The sequence below is a fragment of the Triticum aestivum genome, chromosome 3A (genome assembly GCF_018294505.1).
Source record: "Triticum aestivum cultivar Chinese Spring chromosome 3A, IWGSC CS RefSeq v2.1, whole genome shotgun sequence".
In the NCBI taxonomy this organism is placed as follows: domain Eukaryota; kingdom Viridiplantae; phylum Streptophyta; class Magnoliopsida; order Poales; family Poaceae; genus Triticum; species Triticum aestivum.
Genome location: NC_057800.1, coordinates 33740918 through 33759460, shown reverse-complemented (window position 1 = coordinate 33759460; position 18543 = coordinate 33740918). Strand labels below are relative to the sequence as shown.

The 18543-nt window shown below is 49.7% G+C and overlaps 1 protein-coding gene across 1 annotated transcript in view; it reads right to left on the bottom strand.

Annotated features, from left to right (window-relative positions):
* Positions 1-18543, bottom strand: part of LOC123060039 (GTP-binding protein YPTM2-like) — a 38518-nt gene that overhangs the window by 13002 nt on the left and 6973 nt on the right. The window lies entirely within an intron of this gene.

Sequence of the window (18543 nt, the reverse complement as noted above, 5' to 3'; positions counted from 1 at the left end):
ATATTTCTGTTAAAATATTGCATAGGTATTTTATGAAATAATATAAACTTTTTTAACGCAATTTGTTTTAAATATTGTATATTGTTTGTAACACACAATTATAATTAATATATTTTAACAATGAAATGAAAAAAAACAAACACGTTCAAAACCGAGCCACACTGTGGTCCGTTTTAGCCACACGGGCTCGTTATGTCATAAACCTAAATTTATCATTTTGCCATCTGATGTTGTCGGTCGGAGTGGTATGTACGGCTGCGAATAAAAAAAAGATTTATGTCGTTCAGCTTTATGTTTACAAAGTATACGAATCCTTTTTTTAGGATCATATGAATCATTTCTTAACACTAAGGTGTTTGGTTCCAGAAGTGGAACGGAAATGTAAACATAATGGGTTTACACCGTTGATGTAAACGATATCGGCCAAAATCCATTCTTGTTTGGTTAAGTGTTCTAATGGTAATGGATACCGGCAAGAAAATCGGAGCCCCAGCGTAAAAAGAAATGAAAAAAAAAAACAGAAAACCCACGTCTAGGCAGCTAGCACGGGACTGGGCGTGGTTTGGGGATGGAAGCCAGAAGAATTCGCCCGAGTCGGCTCGCTCTGGCTATAACGTAAATTGTGATGGGACCTGTCTATGCGGGATCTGCAAAGCGAAGCAAACACGATTAACGGTATCGGTTTGCGATGTAATCAGATACCGGGTGTAAAATTGCGAACCAAACACCTCCAAATTTGAACTGGTCGGCTGGCTAGCCACGCACACCTGTGTCGCTAGTTCGAACCCCAGACTATTTTCAATTATTAAATTGATTAATAGTTATTTTTACAAGTTATTAGTTTTTCTTTGAGGGCCTTTTTATAAGAAAACAACTATTTTGGGGGGTTTTCCGCAAAACAAAAGCAGGTCACACGCCTTGTCCCTGACACCCTGGCGTGCCTCATGGATGTATAAAATCAAGATTTGAACTGTATATACACGGGCGTCAATCGGGTTCTACGTGCAAATCAAGAACGAGGAAGAGATCACCATGTTGGTCATCCCGCCTGCCTTTAGGACGGTGATAAAGAAATGGCAGTCGTCAACGAGGGTGTCGTCAGCCTCTGCCGACAAGTGGTGTGTGTTCTAGGTGTAGGGCCATACATTTCAGGGGCAGATGGTGCTCGGGAGCAGTTGAGACTACTTCTGTCGGCGCCACACAATTATCCACAGCGACTTGCTCGTCATGTGGCTCTCCGGGCTAGGCTTGATCGTCTGAACTTACTGGAAAACTGTATATTTTGCTCAACTTAGTGCAAAACTATAACTATATATTTTGCTCAGGGTTCAACACCTGGGGTCGTGCAGGGGCATGTGATGCCTTTGATGTCTTCAACTATGGTCTAATTAGGTAATTATGTATGATATGAAATAAGCAGGAGTATTTAGCTATTGTTCTTATTTCTACTGTTAATTGTATTATGTTGTTCTTATGTTATGTACTAGCGGGTAGTGCGCGGCGGCACGCCGCGCCCCGTTGTTTCATTCGAGATTTGTTTTCATTGAGTTTTTCAGAATTTTGTTCCACAATGTGATGTGTGCATCTTTGTAGTGAGTAAGATAATAGTTGTTTCTAGATACAGTTTTTATATTCGTGACTCGCTGGTACATTCATGTGCTGTATTTGGCTTAAACTTGTATGCAGGTTATTGAACATATTTTCGTTTTGCATGAAAACATAGATATTTATGGATCTAGTTTTTTTTTTCAAGAACATGCAAGAGCGCTGCATGTCTTTTCCATTAAGATAGAAAGAGAGGAGCCGAGTCACAGGATCATTACATGGAATTCCGCCTAGGCTCAGGCCACTGTAAGTACTAGTGAACCTGAAAAGGGTATCCACCGTCAACCCTAGCGCTAATCCAAAGCCGGAGCTCCGCCCTAATGAGCTCTACCGTGGCGGCGGCCGAAGAGGCCTTGCGTTCGAAGACGCGGCTGTTGCGCTCGAGCCAGATGAAACGTAAAGTGGCGAGGGTAGTGGTGTTGAGAAGTCTTCGTTAGCTCGCCGGCGCGGTCTCCACCATGTTGGGCCACCATTCTACTAGCGGCTTCGTACCGTCCGGAGTGAATCTGTGCAGTCTCAGCGGAAGCAGAACGCGGTACCAGACCTCGCGCGCGAACACACAGCCCAGGAGCATGTGGTTGACATCCTCGTCTTGTTGGCAACACAGCTGGCACAGTCTAGTGTGCGGCATGTTTCTGCGAGCCAGACGATCGGCCGTCCACAACCTTGCTCTCACCGCAAGCCATGCAAAGATCTTAACTTCGAGCGGCGCCCAAGATCGCCAGATGTGGTCCGCGCATGGCGCGAGCTCCCTTCCCAGGAAGAAGGCGGCGTAAGTGTCCCGGGAGGAGTACTTGGCGGCCACTCCAAGCTGCTAGGAGAACTCGTCTCGTCTGGCGCCTCCGAAAGAGTGACATGCCGCACGTCCTCCCAGATGTCGAGGAACTCGGCGATGGCCGGCACCGTTGGTGCTCCACGAATTGCATGAACCCAGGCATGATCATGCAAGGCCTCCGCGACGCTCATCCTTTTGCTGGCCGGCTGGACGAAATGAAGGAGATGTGGAGCCCTTAGCGCTAGAGCGCGGCCGTCGAGCCAAGAGTCATGCCAAAAGCTAGCTCCGCGCCCGTTCCTCATGGTGCACCTGAGCGCCGCCTGGCCAAGAGACATGGCCATGTCCGAGATGCCCAGTTCCAGGCCTGCCCAAGACTTATCCATCACCGTTTTCTGAAACCAAAGCCAGCGCAACCGCGATGCTTGGTTCAGAAGCCGCAGATTGAGCACGCCCAGCCCACCCAGAGGCTTCGGGGAGCAAACAATATACCAAGCCACGAGACAGCACCCGCCCCTGGCGTCCTCGAGCCCGCCCCAGAAGAAGCCCCTACGCAGCTTATCGATACATTTGAAGAACCATTGTGGGAGATCCAGCGCCATCAGGTGAAAGATAGGCATCGCTGTGAGTTTGCAGTTCACCAGCGTCAGTCTGCCTGCTCGACGGAGGAGGCCGGCCTTCCATGTAGGCAGCTGGGCTGCAATCCTGTCCACAAGGGGTTGGAGCTCAGTACGGGTCAGGGCACGCAGCGATAGGGAAAGGCCAAGGTAGGTGATTGGCAACTCCTTGACGGCGCAGCCCGCCGCCTGAACAATGCCCTGTACGTCGTCCACACTGCAGCGGATCAAGGAGATGGAGCTCTTGGCGAAGTTGCAGCGAAGTCCCGTGGCCTCGCCGAAGCATTCTAGGATTCCCTTTGCCGCGTCCATCTCGGCGGCCGAGGGCCTGAGCAGGAGGATGGCGTCGTTTGCGTATAGCGATAGGCGATGGCGCACCCCTAGCGCATGGAGCGAGGAGAAAACACCCACCGCCTCCGCTTTTCTGAACATGGCAGTGAGAACATCCATGACGATGATGAACATCATTGGAGACACAGGATCCCCTTGGCGCAGCCCCTTTCCGTGCCAGAAGCTTGTGCTGGCCGAGCCATTGACGAGCACCTGGGTGCTTGCCGTTGAGAGGAGAGTGGAGATCCGTCTGATCCACCTTGGGCCAAATCCACGATGCGACAACACCTCAAGGAGGAACGGCCATGAGACACTGTCAAAAGCTTTGGCGATGTCGATTTTGAAGATGATAGCCGGCGCTCGCTTACGTTGGAGGGTGCGGATGGACTGTTGCACGAGCATGAAGTTGTCCAGGATAGACCTACCGGAGATGAAGGCACTCTGATTGCGGTCAACCAGCTTTGGATCAGCGGGGCGAGCTCAGTCGACAATGCTTTGGCGAGGATTCTGGCGAAACTGTGAATAAGGCTTATGGGCCTGAAGTCTTTGATGTCAATGGCGCCCTCCGCTTTTGGCAGCAGAACGATGAAGTCCTCGTTAAGCCTTTCCAGCCCCTTGCCATCCGCACCATCGAAGGCCTGCACAGCCTTCATCACCGCCTCCTTGATAATGGCCCAACACGTCTGATAAAATCGCGTGGTGAAGCCATCAGGCCCCGAGGCCTTATCAGGCTGCATGGCCTTTATAGTGCTCCAGATTAGGGTTTCAGAAAGGGGGGCCTCGAGCATCGTAGTGTCGACCGCCAGCAGCTCGAGAGCAGCCAGGCGGAGCGTGTGCTGCCGCAGCACCGGCCTGCCTAGGAGGCCCGCGTAGAAGTCCCCTGCCATCTCACACATGCCCGCCCGCGATGTTGCCTCTGCCGCGCCGCGCTTCTGCCTGAATATGTCACTACTAGGAAAAGGCCTACTAATGGCACACCTAATTTGGCCATTAATGGCGCACCACTGGTGCGCCATTAGTATCTGGTATACTAATGGCGCACCCCAGATGCGCCATTAGTATATACAATAGTGCTCCATTAGTATGCCTCCCAGGGGGCCATGTATACCCAGGTGCTTTGGCATACTAATGGCGCACGACAGCAAGATGCGCCATTAGTAACTTCGGCATACTAATGACGCACTGTTTAATGATGCGCCATTAGTATCCTTTGGCATACTAATGGCGCACTATGATGTGATGCGCCATTAGTATGAATATTAGGTTTTTTTATTTTTTTATTTTCTGTTTTTTGCACAGGTTACAAAATGTATAATTGGATAAAATATAGACAGCACACATCAACAACAGATTCATCGAATACAATAGAAGATTAGTCTCTGAATACAATTCATCATTTTAGTCTCCGAATACAAGTCATCATATTAGTCTCCGAATTGAAAAGACCGAACAAAGATAGAACATTATACTACAAGTCTCGAGACCGCGAGTTTGTCTTCACATTACAAATCGATATCGATCATCTAAACTACCATCACATAGAAGAGAGCTGCGGTCATCACGATGAGCATCATCACGATGAAACTCGTCTTCATCCGATTCCTCCAACGCACCCTCCCCTCTCCCGCTAGATAGCGGACGTATCTAGATTTGGCCTCGGCCCTAGTGGCGTACCCTTTGTAACTGTTACCGCTGAATCGGTGAACCTGTCTCCGACACTCCTCCCAGTCGTCGTAGACTCCGGGAACCTTACCCTTGTACACGACATACCACGACATCTCTATGCAGTAGCCAAACGAAACGTTAGTACCAATTCACAGACAATACATAAGAAATATATAAGTATGCAACAGAACGATCGGAAGAGAAAAGCAAGACATTAATAGCATCGATTACATCTTAAGTTGAACGACTCTCGAAACCAAAGAGACATACTACAAGTTCATTAAAGTTTAATTACATCATGAGCCAATCGATGTTTCAGAACTAGACACAGCATCACTGCTTTCGACTCGACTCAAGGGACCGGAGCGTGGATGAAGCCGCCGTCTATCGTGGGAGTCATGAAAGAACGGGCGTTGTCAGCCTGCATTTGTAGGATTGTGTCGATGTCACTGTTGGACGGTTGATTTCTGAGGTAGAACTGCCCCGCGGTACAAAGGACATCTTGATGGATGATTTCCGCAAACTCCGACTGGATGCGAAAGAATTCTTGTCTGATGTCCGCGTCCTGGATTGCCGACACGCTCACGGCCCAATCTTTGAGTCTACTCGGTAGCAGAAGTTGATGATGGTCTCGTATGATCGCCCACATGTGATGGATGGCGTAGTAGGCACCCTTCTGACCGCCAGGCGGCTGCTTGACGCAGTAGAACGTCGTATTGTGGGAGAACACGTGCTTGCCGTACTTACGAATAGGCCTGGTGAAGGTGCCTCCAGATTTGACGTAGCCGGGGAGAACATCATCAAGAACCTTCTTGACATTTGTGTAGTCTACGTTCGACTGACGGTCCGGGTCGAAATACATGGCCATGGAATATTTGGGGCTTAGGAGGATGAGCGTGCAACGTGTGTCACTGCAGAAAACACGGAATGTTAAAAGAAAAACGATTGAAATCTAAGAATTCATATGTTACGGGGCGGTTGAGGGGAGGACTTACTCGAGAAAGTAAGGCACAAGGAAGTTATCCTTATCTTGGTTTGCCAGAATGACGCCTTCGAGGTAAGAACTCGCGACTTGCCGGTCCCCAGCGCTGCCCAAGATCTTGGCACGCATGTAGAAGGGTCGACTATCACGATGTCCGGGGTCTTGTCGCGAATGATCTGCATCTCCATACTCAGTGAAAATAGCCGAACGAAGGTGTAGTGCAGCGGATGAAGGTTCAACATAGCGTGGATGTCATCAAACCGCAGGACGATCGTACCCCTGATGGTTTCTTGCGCCATTAGTGTCAATCCCATCTATAGCCCTTTTTCTAGTAGTATGTGGTTTTTCCGATGCCGCTGGCTCGCATAGATCTTGAAAAACGCCTCGGTTGCCTCCCCAGCCTTTAGCCACGAGATGCGCGACTTCTGCCGGGCAATGGTCCGCTGCAAAGACGCCAGCCCAAGTACCTTCCTCTTGAGCTGCTTGCGGAGCCATGATTCTCCGCTCGACAAAGGTCGGGAGTCCATCGCCTGATCGAAGCAGAGGATGAGCTCGTTTGCCAGCAGCATCTGCTCCTTGATGTTGCCAACCTTGGCCTGATTCCACCTGGTCAGCGCCTTAGCAGTGGCCTTTAGCCGTAAAAATAGATCCACGAAGGGGTTGGCTTTCGAGGGCAGCGAGTTCCAGCTCGTTGCGACGACATCATGGAACCCGGGAAGAGAAGGCCAGTTGTTCTGGAAGTGGAACCGTGATTTGCGATGGAACGAGACGTTGGTTGACATGAGAAGCGATAGTGATCGAAGATGGAGGAGGACAAGGCTTGCAACAAGTGCCCTGGGTGCCCGGTGTCCCAATCTGCCGTGGAGAACCAACGGTCTATCTTTTCCAAGGTAGGACGAGTCCTCTCATTGCTCCACGTATATCTTCGTCCAATGAGGCATGCTTCCTTGAGCTCCAAATCGTTTAGGAGGCGCCGAAAGCGCCCCATCATGCGCCTGTTGATCAAGTTGTTGTTTTTGTCCGCCGCTTCAACAATGAGATTGAAATCTCTCGCTACCGCCCAAGGTCCCGCACAAGCCCCCCTGATAGCCCAGAGCTCATCAAGGAACATAGGTTTCAACGTGTTGTCAGTTGGGTTGTAAACTGCGGTAAGCGTCCACTGATTGCCCTCCCCAAAAATCATCTCCACCGTGGCAGAAAACTGGTCGATCCAGAATGCGGGCACTGTGGCCACCGTGGAGTCCCATGCGATGATGATTCCGCCAGCCATGCCTTGTGCAGGAAGGGCCACGAACGCGTCAAATTTCAGCCCTAGCAGCAAGTGGATCATGCGCTGATCCACCCTCTCGAGTTTTGACTCCAGAAGGCACACTACCGACGCCAAGGCGTCCTCCACCAAGCTTCTCATGGCAGCCCCCCTAGCTGCGCTGTTGAGACCCCTCACGTTCCACACCATAATGTTATGATTTGCAATCTCCATTACAAGGCCTACAGTCCACCAGTCCGATCCTCTAGAACTCTAGAGACAGCGAGGAGTCCTCAAGAGGGACATCTAAGGAGAAAAGCCTCACTAGGGCGTCGATGCGGTGTTGAGGCAGCGGGCTCCGAAACAGCCCCGCATACTTCTGCAGGCATTCCACCGGTGGCTCATCCTCCAGCTCACAGATGCCCATCTTGGACATCAAGACCCGTTGGGCCCGTTTGATGTACGACGACGGCAGGGATTTGGCACTTTGTTGCAACCTCGCGCTGTAGCGGCAAAGCTCGTCCAAAATGATTGGCCTCTTGCGCCGGCCACGCTGCACATCGGGGAGCGGCAGGAGGGGGGCCTATATGTGCTCACGGATCTGTGATAGGACCTGCTCAAGCACGGTAGGCGGGGTAGACGGGCTGGTTGCAGAATCCCGAGCGGGGGTGGCCAGCATATGGGGTGACGTAGCGGGATCAAATGGGCTGCTGCATGGGGGTGTAGCTGGGTGGGCCAGGGCTGCATGTGTACTTATTGGTGAAAGCTCGTGTGGGTCCGCCTGGGGAGAGCAGCGCGCATGCAGCGGGGAAACCGATGCCTCAAAAGCGGGGCCATGGTCAACTAACAGGCGGACCCTGCCCGAGCCGTTGCTGCGGACCGACCAGGAGGCCGACCAGGAGGCAGCAGAAGCATCACGAGAGCGTCCGCGCGCCCCTGTCGAACTGCCACGTAGAGCAGCAATCGTACTGCCCACCTCCGCGGATTGGAAAGACGGGCCGCTGCATGCAGAGGGGGAGCGGCCAACATCCATCAAATCCATATCCACTCCGGATGCACAGCCCGAGGAGGGCCCGGGGCCAGTTCGTACCTGCGATTCCTGGGACCAGGCCCCAGAGTCCACCGTGGTCAAAGCCTGCATGGCCTCAGCGGGCCCCAGCGCAGCGCAGTCGGGCGTGCACATAGAGCCAGCCCCACATGGCATGATGTCACCATCATCAGCGCCGGCAGGTGCCCGCCGGCGATGATTCGACACCGCGTCCACCTTTCCGGCGTAGGAACGCCGGAAATATCCGCCGCTGGGCTCCTCCACGCGCCTAGCAGACGAGCCACCCTCCTCCATCTAGCGGCCCGACGAGCCAGCACCGGGGCCATGGCCATCATTGGAAGGCAGGTAAGGAGGTGGGGCGGCCATGGTGAGGAGGGAGGCTGCGGCGGGCGAGGCACCGCCGGGAGATCGCCCACCCGACGGATCTCGATGGGATACCGCAGAGTGCCAGCGCGAGCTCGGGAGAAAACCCGCGGACGGCCTCGTGCCGCCGGCGCGGGTGGCAGGGCCGGCTCTTCCATGAAGAGGAGCTTGCGGGACGGAATGCGGCAGAGGTCCGCCATGCGAAGCCAGACGCGGAAGTGAGACATGTCGTTACGGCTCGACATTTCCTCCACCATGTCCACCACGTACCCATAGCCGTCTAGGATGACGTCCGCCGTCCTCCGCGTCCACGCATTGGCAGGCACACCGACGAGGTCAAGCGGAACGAGGAAGGGGAGGTTTACCGCCGTGGCCTGCGCCTACCTAATCCAGGGCCGGAGCTGTTGGGGAACGTAGCAGAAATTCAAAATTTTCTTAGGTGTCACCAAGATCTATCTATGGAGAAACCAGCAATGAGGGGAAGGAGAGTTCATCTACATACCCTTGTAGATCGCTAAGCGGAAGCGTTCAAGAGAACCGGGTTGAAGGAGTCGTACTCGTCGTGATCCAAATCACCGGAGATCCTAGTGCCGAACGGACGGCACCTCCGCGTTCAACATACGTACAGCCCGATGACGTCTCCCATGCCTTGATCCAGCAAGGAGAGAGGGAGAGGTTGAGGAAGACTCCATCCAGCAGCAGCACAACGGCGTGGTGGTGGTGGAGGAGCATGGTGATCCAGCAGGGCTTTGCCAAGCACCGCGAGATATGAGGAGAAAGAGAGGTAGGGCTGCGCCAGGGAGAGGTCAGAAACTCGTGTGTGTTGGGCAGCCCAAACCTCAAGTATATATAGGGGGAGGGGAGAGGCTGCGCCCCCACCTAGGGTTCCCTCCCTAGGGGTGGCGGCAGCCCCCAAATCCCATCTGGGTGGTGGCTAGGTGGAGGGGGAGAGGGAGGCGCACCAGGTATGGGCCCTAAGGCCCATCTGCCCTTAGGGTTTGCCCCCCTCCTCCCCTTAGGCGCCTTGGGCCCTTGTGGGGGGGCGCACCAGCCCACCTGGGGCTGGTCCCCTCCCACACTTGGCCCATGCAGCCCTTCGGGGCTTGTGGCCCCACTTGGTGGACCCCCGGGACCCTCCCGGTGGTCCCGGTACGTTACCGATAAAACCCGAAACTTTTCCAGTGACCAAAACAGGACTTCCCATATATAAATATTTACCTCCGGACCATTCCGGAACTCCTCGTGACATCCGGGATCTCATACGGGACTCCGAACAACATTCGGTAACCACATACAAACTTCCTTTATAACCCTAGCGTCACCGAACCTTAAGTGTGTAGACCCTACGGGTTCGGGAACCATGCAGACATGACCGAGACGTTCTCCGGTCAATAACCAACAGCGGGATCTGGATACCCATGTTGGTTCCCACATGTTCCACGATGATCTCATCGGATGAACCACGATGTCGAGGATTCGATCAATCCCGTATACAATTCCCTTTGTTTAGCGGTATTATACTTGCCCGAGATTCGATCGTCGGTATCCCGATACCTTGTTCAATCTCGTTACCGGCAAGTCTCTTTTTACTCGTTCCGTAACACATCATCCCGTGATCAACTCCTTGATCACATTGTGCACATTATGATGATGTCCTACCGAGTGGGCCCAGAGATACCTCTCCGTCACACGGAGTGACAAATCCCAGTCTCGTTTCATGCCAAGCCAACAGACACTTGCGGAGATACCTGTAGTGCACCTTTATAGCCACCCAGTTACGTTGTGACGTTTGGCACACCCAAAGTATTCCTACGGTATCCGGGAGTTGCACAATCTCATGGTCTAAGGAAATGATACTTGACATTTAGAAAGGCTTTAGCATATGAACTACACAATCTTTGTGCTAGGCTTAGGATTGGGTCTAGTCCATCACATCATTCTCCTAATGATGTGATCCCGTTATCAACGACATCCAATGTCCATGGTCAGGAAACCGCAACCATCTATTGATCAACGAGCTAGTCAACTAGAGTCTTACTAGGGACATGGTGTTGTCTATGTATCCACACATGTATCTGAGTTTCCTATCAATACAATTCTAGCATGGATAATAAATGATTATCATGAACAAGGAAATATAATATTACCTAATTTATTATTGCCTCTAGGGCATATTTCCAACAGTCTCCCACTTGCACTAGAGTCAATAATCCAGTTCACATTGATATGTGATTAACACTCAAGGTCACATCCCCATGTGACTAACACCCAAAGAGTTCTGGGTTTGATCATGTTATGCTTGTGAGAGAGGTTTCAGTCAACGGGTCTGCAACATTCAGATCCGTATGTACTTCGCAAATTTCTATGTCATCTTGTAGATGCAACTACTATGCTACATTTGGAGCCATTTCAAATAACTGTTCTACTTGGAGCTATTCTAAATTGTTGCTCCATTATACGTAACCGGTATCTCTATTCAGAGATATCCGGATAGGTGTTAAGCTTGCATCGATGTAACTCTTTACGTCGAACTCTTTATCACCTCCATAACCGAGAAACATTTCCTTATTCCTCTAAGGATAATTTTGACCGCTATCTGGTGATCTACTCCTAGATCACCTTTGTACCCTCTTGCGAGACATGTGGCAAGGCACACATCAGGTGCGGTACTCAGCATGGCATATCGTATAGAGCCTATGACAGAAGCATAGGGGACAACCTTCGTCCTTCCTCTTTCTTCTGCCGTGGTCAATCTTTGAGTCTTACTCAACTTCACACCTTACAACTCAGGTAAGAACCCCTTCTTTGACTGATCTATTTTGAACTCCTTCAAAAACATGTCAAGGTGTGCGTTCTTTGAAAGTATAATCAGGCGTCTTGATCTATCTCTATAGATCTTGATGCTCAATGTTCAAGTAGCTTAATCCAGGCTTTCCATTGAAAACACTTTCCAAATAACCCTATATGCTTTCCAGAAATTCTACGTCATTTCTGATCAACAATATGTCAACAACATATATTCATCAGAAATTCTATAGTGCTCCCACTCACTTCTTTGGAAATACAAGTTTCTCATAAACTTTGTATACACCCAAAATCTTTGATCATCTCATCAAAGCATACATTCCAACTCCGAGATGCTTACTCCAGTCCTTAGAAGGATTGCTGGAGCTTTGCATACTTATTAGCATCTTTCAGGATTGACAAAACCTTCCGGTTGTATCACATACAACCTTTCCTCAAGAAAATTGTCGAGGAAACAATGTTTTGACATCCTATCTGCAAGATTTCATAAATAATGCAGTAATCGCTAATATAATTCCAACAGACTCTTAGCATTGCTACGAGTGAGAAAGTCTCATCATAGTCAACTCCTTGAACTTGTCGGAAAACATCTTAACGACAAGTCGAGCTTTCTTAATGGTGATACTTACCATCATTGTCCGTCTTCCTTTTAAAATCCATATGTACCTAACAGCCTTACGACCATCAAGTAGTTCTTCCAAAGTCTACACTTTGCTTTCATATATGGATCCTCTCTCGGATTATATGGCCTCGAGCCATTTTGGAATCCAGGCCCACCATCGCTTCTCCATAGCTCGTAGGTTCATTGTTGTCTAGCAACATGACTTCCAAGACAGGATTACGTACCACTCTGAAGTAGTACGCATCCTTGCCATCCCACGAGGTTTGGTAGTGACTTGATCTGAAGTTTCATGATCACTATCATAAGCATTCACTTCAATTGGTGTAGGTGCCACAGGAACAACTCCTGTGCCCTGCCACACACTAGTTGAAGAGACGGTTCAATAACCTCATCAAGTCTCCACCATCCTCCCACTCAATTCTTTCGAGAGAAACTTTTCCTCGAGAAAGGACCCGATTCTAGAAACAATCCCTTATTGCTTTCGGATCTGAGATAGGAGGTATACCCAACTGTTTTGGGTGTCCTATGAAGATGCATTTATCCGTTTTGGGTTCGAGCTTATCAGCCTGAAACTTTTTCACATAAGCGTTGCAGCCCCAAACTTTTAAGAAATGACAGCTTAGGTTTCTCCAAACCATAGTTCATACGGTGTCATCTCATCAGAATTACGTGGTGCCCTATTTAAAGTGAATGTGGTTGTCTCTAATGCCTAACCCATAAACTATCGTGGTAATTCGATAAGAGACATCATGGTATGCATCATATCCAATAGGGTGCAGTTATGATGTCCGGACACACCATCATACTATGGTGTTTCAGGCTGTATTAGTTGTGAAACAATTTCCACAATGTCTTAATTCTGTGCCAAACTCGTAATTCAGATATTCATCTCTATGATCATATCATAGATATTTTATCCTCTTGTCACGACGATCTTTCAACTTCACCTTGAAATTACTTGAACCTTTCAATAATTCAGACTCGTGATTCATCAAGTAAATATACTCAACATCTACTCAAATTATTTGTGAAGTAAGAACATAACGATATCCACTACACACCTCAACACTCATTGGACTGCACACATCAAAATGTATTACTTCCAACAAGTTGCTTTCTAGTTCCATTTTACTGAAAACGAGGCTTTCAGTCATCTTGCCCATGTGGTATGATTTGCATGTCTAAGGTGATTCAAAATCAAGTGAGTCCAAATGGTCCATTTGCATGGAGTTTCTTCATGCATATACACCAATAGACATGGTTCGCATGTCTCAAACTTTTCAAAACGAGTGAGCCCAAAGATCCATCAACATAGAGCTTCTTCATGCATTTTATACCGATATGACTTACGTGGCAGTGCCCCAAGTAGGTGGTACTATCATTACTATCGTATATCTTTTTGGCATGAACATGTGTATCACTACGATCGAGATTCAATAAACCATTCATTTTAGGTGTAAGACCATTGAAGGCATTATTCAAATAAACAGAGTAACCATTATTCTCCTTGAATGAATAACCGTATTGTGACAGACATAATCCAATTATGTCTATGCTCAATGCAAGCACCAATCTCGATGGTAGAGGGACCGTGCGATGCTTGATCACATCAAGCTTGGGAAAAACTTCCAACACATATCGCCAGCTCACCTTTAGCTAGTCTCCGTTTACTCCGCAGCTTTTTTATTTCGAGTTTACTAACATTTAGCAACCGAACCGGTATCTAATACCATGGTGCTACTAGGAGTACTAGTAAAGTACACATTAACACAATGTATATCCAATATACTTCTATCGACTTTGCCAGCCTTCTCATCTACCAAGTATCTAGGGTAATTCTGCTCCAGTGGCTATTCCCCTTATTACAGAAGCACTTAGTCTCGGGTTTGGGTTCAACCTTGGGTTTCTTCACTAGAGCAGCAGCTGATTTGACGTTTCATGAAGCATCCCTTTTTGCCCTTGCCCTTCTTGAAACTAGTGGTTTCACCAACCATCAACAATTGATGCTCCTTCTTGATTTCTACTTTTGTGGTGTCAAATATCGCGAATATCTCAAGGATCATCATATATGTCCCTGATATATTATAATTCATCACGAAGCTCTAGCATCTTGGTGGTAATGACTTCGGAGAAATATCACTATCTCATCTGAAAGATCAACTCCCACTCGATTCAAATGATTGTTGTACTCAGACAATCTGAGCACAAGCTCAACAATTGAGCTTTTCTCCCTTAGTTTGCAGGCTAAGAAAATCGTTGGAGGTCTTATACCTCTTGACGTGGGAACGAGCCTGAAATCCCAATTTCAGCCTTCGAAACATCTCATATGTTTCGTGACGTTTCAAAACGTCTTCGGTACCTCAACTCTAAACCGTTTAACTAAACTATCACGTAGTTATCAAAATGTGTATGTCAGATGTTCGCAACATCCACAGACGACATTCGAGGCTCAGCACACTGAGTGGTGCATTAAGGACATAAGCCTTCTATGAAGCAATGAGGACAATCCTCAGTTTACGGACCTAGTCCTCATAATTGCTACTATCATCTTTCAACTAAATTTTCTCTAGGAACATATCTAAACAGTAGAACTGAAGCGCGAGCTACGACATAATTTGCGAAGACCTTTTGACCATGTTCAGGATAATTAAGTTCATCTTATGAACTCCCACTCAGATAGACATCCCTCTATTCATCTAAGTGATTACATGATCCGAGTCACCTAGGCCGTGTCCGATCATCACGTGAGACGAACTAGTCAACATCGGTGAACATCTTCATGTTGATCGTATCTACCATACGACTCATGCTCGACCTTTTGGTCTCTTGTGTTCCGAGGCCATGTCTGTACATGCTAGGCTCGTCAAGTCAACCTAAGTGTTTTGCATGTGTTCTGAGGCCATGTCTGTACATGCTAGGCTCGTCAACACCCATTGTATTCGAACGTAAAAATCTATCACACCCGATCATCACGTGGTGCTTCGAAACGACAAGCTTTTCACAATGGTGCATAGTTAGGGGGAACACTTTCTTGAAATTTTAATGAGGGATCATCTTATTTACTACCGTTGTTCTAAGCAAATAAGATGCATAAACATGATAAACATCACATGCAATCAAAAAATGACATGATATGGCCATCATCACTTTGCTCCTCTTGATCTCCATCTTCGGGGCTCCATAATCATCATCGTCACCGGCATGACACCATGATCTCCATCATCATGATCTCTATCATCGTGTCTTCATGAAGTTGTCTCGCCAACTATTACTTCTACTACTACAGCTAACGGTTAGCAATAAAGTAAAGTAATTACATGACGTTTATGTTGACACGCAGGTCATAAATAAATTAAGACAACTCCTATGGCTCCTGCCGGTTGTCATACTCATCGACATGCAAGTCGTGATTCCTATTACAAGAATATGATCAATCTCATACATCACATATATCATTCATCACATCCTTTTGGCCATATCACATCACATAGCATACCCTGCAAAAACAAGTTAGACGTCCTCTAATTGTTGTTTGCATGTTTTACGTGGCTGCTATGGGTTTCTAGCAAGAATGTTTCTTACCTACGCAAAAACCACAACGTGATATGCCAATTGCTATTTACCCTTCATAAGGACCCTTTTCATCGAATCCGATCCGACTAAAGTGGAAGAGACAGACACCCGCTAGCCACCTTATGCAACTAGTGCATGTCAGTCGGCGGAACCAGTCTCACGTAAGAGTACGTGTAAGGTCGGTCCGAGCCGCTTCATCCCACGATGCTGCCGAATCAAGATTGGACTAGTAACGGTAAGCATATTGAACAAAATCAACTCCCATAACTACTTTGTGTTCTACTCGTGCATAGAAACTACGCATAGACCTAGCTCATGATGCCACTGTTAGGGAACGTAGCAGAAATTCAAAATTTTCTTACGTGTCACCAAGATCTATCTATGGAGAAACCAGCAACGAGGGGAAGGAGAGTGCATCTACATACCCTTGTAGATCGCTAAGCGGAAGCGTTCAAGAGAACGGGGTTGAAGGAGTCGTACTCGTCGTGATCCAAATCACCGGAGATCCTAGTGCCGAACGGACGGCACCTCCGCGTTCAACACACGTACAGCCCGGTGACGTCTCCCATGCCTTGATCCAGCAACGAAAGAGGAAGAGGTTGAGGAAGACTCCATCCAGCAGCAGCACAACAGCGTGGTGGTGGTGGAGGAGCATGGTGATCCAGCAGGGCTTCGCCAAGCACCGCGAGATATGAGGAGAAAGAGAGGTAGGGCTGCGCCAGGGAGAGGTCAGAAACTCGTGTGTGTTGGGCAGCCCAAACCTCAAGTATATATAGGGGGAGGGGAGGGGCTGTGCCCCCACCTAGGGTTCCCTCCCTAGGGGTGGCGGCAGCCCCCAGATCCCATCTGGGTGGCGGCCAGGTGGAGGGAGAGAGGGAGGCGCACCAGGTATGGGCCCTAAGGCCCATCTGCCCTTAAGGTTTGCCCCCGTCCTCCCCTTAGGCGCCTTGGGCCCTTGTGGGGGGGCGCACCAGCCCACCTGGGGCTGGTCCCCTCCCACACTTGGCCCATGCAGCCCTTCGGGGCTTGTGGCCCCACTTGGTGGACCCCCGGGACCCTCCCGGTGGTCCCGGTACGTTACCGATAAAACCCGAAACTTTTCCGGTGACCAAAACAGGACTTCCCATATATAAATCTTTACCTCCAGACCATTCCGGAACTCCTCGTGACATCTGGGATCTCATCCGGGACTCCGAACAACATTCGGTAACCACATACAAACTTCCTTTATAACCCTAGCGTCATCGAACCTTAAGTGTGTAGACCCTACGGGTTCGGGAACCATGCAGACATGACCGAGACGTTCTCCGGTCAATAACCAACAATGGGATCTGGATATCCATGTTGGTTCCCACATGTTCCACGATGATCACATCGGATGAACCACGATGTCGAGGATGCGATCAATCCCGTATACAATTCCCTTTGTCTAGCGGTTTTGTACTTGCCCGAGATTCGATCGTCGGTATCCCGATACCTTGTTCAATCTCGTTACCGGCAAGTCTCTTTTTACTCGTTCCGTAACACATCATCCCGTGATCAACTCCTTGATCACATTGTGCACATTATGATGATGTCCTACCGAGTGGGCCCAGAGATACCTCTCCGTCACACGGAGTGACAAATCCCAGTCTCGATTCGTGCCAACCCAACAGACACTTTTTAAGATACCCATAGTGCACCTTTGTAGCCACCCAGTTACGTTATGACGTTTGGCACATCCAAAGTATTCCTACGGTATCCGGGAGTTGCACAATCTCATGGTCTAAGGAAATGATACTTGACATTTAGAAAAGCTTTAGCATACGAACTACACGATCTTTGTGCTAGGATTAGGATTGGGTCTAGTCCATCACATCATTCTCCTAATGATGTGATCCCGTTATCAACGACATCCAATGTCCATGGTCAGGAAACCGCAACCATCTATTGATCAACGAGCTAATCAACTAGAGGCTTACTAGGGACATGGTGTTGTCTATGTATCCACACATGTATCTGAGTTTCCTATCAATACAATTCTAGCATGGATAATAAACGATTATCATGAATAAGGAAATATAATAATAACTAATTTATTATTGCCTCTAGGGCATATTTCCAACAGGAGCGTCAGCGTGAAGCCCGGGCCGTCCGCCCGACCGCGATCCGCCATGCGCTGCCGGAGGTGAATGGAGTCGCAGAGCACCAGAAAGTCCTCGGGGAAGAAGGCACGGATGGACATGGACGCCGGCCCGACATCAAATGCAGCATGAAGAGCCTCCGCCGCACTGGCCAGATCCACCGCCGGCGGTTTCCGACGATGGTAACCACAACCGCGTGCGCGAGCTCCGCCTCCAGCCGCTCCATCTCCTCGGAGCGCTCAAGGTGGCAACAGGATGGCTCCTCCACCCGCTGCGCCGGCGGCAGCCTTACAACCTCCACCCCGGGGGGGGGGGGGAGCCCGACGAAGGGGACGACGAAGGCCGGGCCATCCACCGATCCCTCACTGGAGTCCTCCCGCACAACATTGCTCCAAGAGCGACCAAGCCGGACGACCTCGGGCGGGGGCGGGGGCGGGGGGACCGCACCCAGCGACGGCCTAGGCATCAGCGGAGACGGAGAGAAGACACGCTGCCGACGAGCAGGCGGCCTGGGGGAGCTGCCACCGGACGAGGAGCCACGCCGCAGCGGGCAGTCCCTGGAGCTGTTCCCGGTGCCATCACAGAGAACACACTTGGTCGGGTTCGTGCACTCCCTCGAGATGTGGTCGTCTTCTCCGCAGTTGTAGCAGTAGCCGAAGAAGCGCGCCGGCAGCCGATAGTGCGGCGGCGGCCTAGGGGCCGGAAGTGTGCGCGCGCCCTCCGCGCGCGGGCGCGAACGCTCCCGGCGTCCCCGCTTCATCCGCCACGGCGCGTCGCCGGCCGCCGGTACCG